We start from the raw sequence: 5,738 nt of genomic DNA, 5'->3' as shown, positions 1-5,738 counted from the left end.
CGTTAAGAGGCTTGATGATTGGATCGAGCGAATGAAGACCTATTTCACTTTTTATGGCTATTCGTCAAAGGAGAAGATTGTTTTTGCGACATTGAAGCTTTTCTGGCACACGTTAATGTGGTAGAAATCCTACTGCAAACAAGAGAAGAAATTGGTGTCGTGGAACAGGTTCAAGGAGCTACTAAGGATGCAGTCCTACTCGGTGGGATTCCTTGAAGAGCATTGATACAAGTGGTACGGCTTGTGCTAAAGATTCAATCAGGTCATTCAAGAATACACTACAGAGTTCCAATAGCAGGCGATGGTCCTCAACATTACGACGGAGGAGTACTCTGTTTACATGAAGTATATGGCAGGTTTGAAAGGAATATATCTAGAAGGAGATGATGCTATTCACGGTTGAGTCGATTGTAGAGGCGAGCGTGAAGGCTATTGCTATTGAGGGAAAACAAAATAAAGGCAACGAGATGAAGGGAGATGCTAAGCAAGATGGAGGTGAGTCTAGTGGTTCCCAACCTAAGAAGGAGAAGAAGAAGGGTTATCCAAGGAAAGCAGAACTGATTTGTAGTCATTGTGAGAAGACAGGACATATCACTGATCGATATGGGAGAAGTATCATCATCTCAAACCGAGGGGGTTGAAGAAGAAGGAGGAGAAAAAAGCATACGTGATAGTACAAGGTCCAAAAGAAGTCCCAGGGATGATAGAGCCCAACAACAGTCTCAACCTTATGGCAGGTAAATAGGCTACGAAGGAGGATAAAGACCCCAGAGAGCAGCTCTTTGTTCTTAAGTTGCAAGTGAAGACCAGTTTTGTAGATGCTATAGTTGATCCAGGCAGTGAGAAGAATTTGATATCCGAAGCCCTGGCTCAGAAACTAGGTCTGAAGATGATCAAGCATCTGAAGCCCTATCCTTTAGGGTTGATTCAGAACGAGGTAGGGCAGAGTGTAGTTAATCAATACACTTTTAGATTTGCACTTCATGAGTCGTATATTAACGAGGTCATGTGTAACGTAGTTCCATTAGATGTTTATCAGATTAAACTAGACAATCCGTATTTGTGGGATAGATACGTAATCTATGAAAGGCGGGCTCAGAATTACACATTCACTAAAGACGGTGAACAAATCCTGAGTAACTCTTCAAACTGGGGGTCGTATATGTCCTCCCAACAAACTAATTCTAGTAACCACCTACTTGGGGGTGCGTGTGGAAGATCAGGAGCCTGTTAAGATTCCACCTTCGCCAAGGTACAATTCCAAATGAGTGACTCCTACAAACGCTAACAAGGCATTACCTATTCAGAAGAAAACGTGTTTGTCAAACGACAATGTTATAATTGGAGACTCAAACCAATAGGTAATAGGTTGTTCAAACCACAATGTCGATGAGTTGTACTATCAAGCTGAGAGTACAAATAAATCTCAAAAGAGAAGTACCCTAGAATTAGACTCTCACTAACCTTGTGAGAGGTTAATCACGACAGTATTATCAGAGTGTAGCTGCCCCAAGACCACTCCACGGAGGGTCTAGGTATTTGAAAGAATCTCCACCGAAGTGTCCAAATCTAAATCAAGATGCTTCTACAAGAAGAAATCTGTCGATCATGATGACAAGCTTTCTGAAGTTATCATCAATGTGCCGATAAGGGAAAGTCAACAAGTCATTTCAGCCCTGACTCTTTCATGACGGTATCTCAGCGTATCGCTTGGTTACGATTAGGAACTAGAATACCTAGGCTAAATAGAGGCTACTCTTCAGATGATGAAACATCATATTCCTACTCTACTATCGCTTCTAATGATACAGTGTCCATATAGGACAATCCTGTGAAGCGTTCATGATTAATGCCAAACAAATGGCTAAAATCCTTGAAGATGTCCTGGCCAAGTAGAAAGAGAATTTCAAATTTGAGATAAAAATGACTGTGCAACGGATAAGGGAAATGCATGACCAAAATATTCAAGCCTTATCAAATCAGGGTGGTGAATCTATTCGTCGCAACACTACCAATCAAGTAGATAACGATTTGAAAGACATGGAGAGCAAGATCAACACTATCAAATCAGGGTTGTCCAGTTGTTACTCCTTGGAATCTTCCGAAGAAAAATACAAGTGAGGATGAGAAAATGAAAGACATGGAGAGCAAGATCAACGCATTGATGTTTGCTCAAGAGGTAAAAAAAGACAGGCATCCCATGTCCTTATCCGAGAGAGTGGGAGACGATTCTGTATCTGGCAAAGTTCAACTTAATCAACTTCACGCTGTTCGACGGAAGAGGTTCGCCCACTCAGCACTTGATTTACTTCAAGTCTCACCTGGGTTTGATCTTCGGCAATAAACCCTTGATGGTCTGGTCATTCGTCGGTACCTTATGTGGAGCTACCTTTGATTGGTACTACTATCTCAAACCAAGAAGTATCAACAATTGGGATGATATGGAGAGCATGTTTCTTACCAACTTCTTCGATGACGATACTAAGGTGTCAATCGGAACACTGTTTGATGAGAAGTAAAAGGACAGAGAATCGGTTAAGAACTTCATCAAGTGCTTCTCGAATAAGGCGATGAACTGCCAAGATCTAATCATGGAGGGATTTATCCTCCAAACGTGTCACAACAATCTTTCTTTAAATGTGCTGGAAGCTATGGGCGCAGCACCATCCAAGATTTGAAAAGAATTGAAGGTGCGCAGGGAGAAAGCCGAACGCTTCCTTAAAAGGAAGAAAGCTGAAAGAGGTCAACCAACGGTTAATGCCCCGAAATAGAACTTTGTCCCTCATGGTAAAAGGAAGGCGCAAGCAAATGCAGTGGATGCCAACCAGACCTTCTAGTTACAACCGTAATAGCAACGGCAGGTCCTGGCCAAGTAGAAAGAGAATTTCAAATTTGAGATAAAAATGACTGTGCAACGGATAAGGGAAATGCATGACCAAAATATTCAAGCCTTATCAAATCAGGGTGGTGAATCTATTCGTCGCAACACTACCAATCAAGTAGATAACGATTTGAAAGACATGGAGAGCAAGATCAACACTATCAAATCAGGGTTGTCCAGTTGTTACTCCTTGGAATCTTCCGAAGAAAAATACAAGTGAGGATGAGAAAATGAAAGACATGGAGAGCAAGATCAACGCATTGATGTTTGCTCAAGAGGTAAAAAAAGACAGGCATCCCATGTCCTTATCCGAGAGAGTGGGAGACGATTCTGTATCTGGCAAAGTTCAACTTAATCAACTTCACGCTGTTCGACGGAAGAGGTTCGCCCACTCAGCACTTGATTTACTTCAAGTCTCACCTGGGTTTGATCTTCGGCAATAAACCCTTGATGGTCTGGTCATTCGTCGGTACCTTATGTGGAGCTACCTTTGATTGGTACTACTATCTCAAACCAAGAAGTATCAACAATTGGGATGATATGGAGAGCATGTTTCTTACCAACTTCTTCGATGACGATACTAAGGTGTCAATCGGAACACTGTTTGATGAGAAGTAAAAGGACAGAGAATCGGTTAAGAACTTCATCAAGTGCTTCTCGAATAAGGCGATGAACTGCCAAGATCTAATCATGGAGGGATTTATCCTCCAAACGTGTCACAACAATCTTTCTTTAAATGTGCTGGAAGCTATGGGCGCAGCACCATCCAAGATTTGAAAAGAATTGAAGGTGCGCAGGGAGAAAGCCGAACGCTTCCTTAAAAGGAAGAAAGCTGAAAGAGGTCAACCAACGGTTAATGCCCCGAAATAGAACTTTGTCCCTCATGGTAAAAGGAAGGCGCAAGCAAATGCAGTGGATGCCAACCAGACCTTCTAGTTACAACCGTAATAGCAACGGCAGCCATAACGACAGGCACCAAAGCAGCAATCACCTCAGTGGCAACAACGACCATAAAAGCAACAGAAGACTTCTGAGCCAAAATTCCTAAAGGAATAATCCTTCAAGAAAGATGAGGTCCCTGGTGTCTTCAAGTACCTGTTAGAGAATAAAAAGATCAAGCTACCCTCAATCACCGATCATGAAGGAGCTAAGAAGACTACAGATCCAAAATACTACGCATTCCATAGGGCGGTTCATCATCCCACCAAGACATGTTATGTGCTCAAAGATAAAATCCAGGCCCTGATTGATGTCGGTATTATCACCACAAAGCAACCTAAGGAGAAGAAGGTGGGTGCAAATGCAGTGAGCATGAGCTTCGGCTCTGTCCTCCTCATGTGGTTTCATCTAGAACCCGTGATGAAAGTCGAGATGAAGACTAACAATGAAGATCCTCACGGGCAACGCCATAAAGACCTAGTACCACACACGGCCTCTAATAACAAAATTCTTTGGGTTCATCCTGATCTACTTCAAGATGAGCAATGGATAGGGTCTTCTTCCAAGAAGAAATCCAAATCCAAGGGCAAAGGAAAATCTTTTTGCGCGACCACAGCGATTCCGGAGGGAGATGATGAAGGGATTCCCACCTTTCCACTTTCCGGTGATGAGCATGAAGCTTTTGCTACCAGCGGAGAACTAGTCTTTGCCACTAGAAGTGGGAACGAGTATTGGTTCAACTATCCTAAGGTGGCCAATGAATTAGCTCAGCAGGGTTACAACCACTATCAAATCTTCTAAAGAAACTCCTCAATGAAAGAAGGTTGCACCTAAGCAGAAGGATAAAGAACCCCAGCATCAAGAGGCTCAGAATTCGAAACAGTCTCGATTCAATCATCCGATTAGGAGAGACAAATCAGGAAGTTCGAACGTTCCATACCATTTTGATGTTATGGTCTAATTGGCTAATATCCTGGCGAGGATAACTTTATACGAGTTATTGCGTTTATCTAAAGACACCACGGAGGCACTACAAGAAGCGTTGGCCGATTCGGATGTGTTCCTCACTAAGATCAAGCCAATCCCTGAAGAACGGGAGTCGTCAGTTCAATATTGCAACCTCACAGCCAAACAATTCTCGTGCGTCAATTTCACCAAGGAGGACATGCAAGTAAGGATTTTAAAGTATTACAGACCTTTGTATTTTACCGGATACATTAGCTCCAGCATTGTTAACCGGATCCAAGTCGATCCAGGTTTCGCTATCAGCATTATGCCACTCCGATTGATGTACAATCTCGGAATCCTGGCTAGCAAGTTGGCATCAACAAGAACTGTTATCTACAGATTTAACACCAGTTGGTCTAGGTCATTGGGTAAAATCCGGGTGAAGTGCCAACTCGGAGATTTAAAATTGGAGGTCACGTGCTATTTGATCGATGTGGAGACCTCTTATAACTTATTATTGGGTCGATCCTGGATCCATGGTAACATTATAATCCCTTCAATCCTCCATCAGTGTCTAAAATATATAAACGCTAATAATAAGGTCAAGACGGTAGACGGGGATAAGCAACCATTTAGGGGATTGGAAAAAGTTTTCACCGATTTCATTCTTTACGGTGTTGAATCTGATACTGAACCATTTGCCTAAGGTACAGACAACGGAGAAAAAGCTAATACTAAAGCTAGGCTTGATTATGATGGTAGTTTTGTATTGAATGACATTGTACTCTTTGTAATCAATCGTAACGATGGAGAGTTATCAGACGGTAGTTGTAATTAGCAACTTGTCGAAACTGAAATAAATGGCGATTTAGAGTACTCGTCTTCTCTTAATAAGGTAATGAAGGGATTATACGATGACCTCGACTTAACATGCCGCTCTATTCATCTTGCGTGACAGAGAAGCATATAC

Source organism: Asparagus officinalis, chromosome 4 (assembly GCF_001876935.1).
Source record: "Asparagus officinalis chromosome 4, Aspof.V1, whole genome shotgun sequence".
Lineage (NCBI taxonomy): Eukaryota > Viridiplantae > Streptophyta > Magnoliopsida > Asparagales > Asparagaceae > Asparagus > Asparagus officinalis.
Note: the sequence above shows the minus strand (reverse complement) of the source record.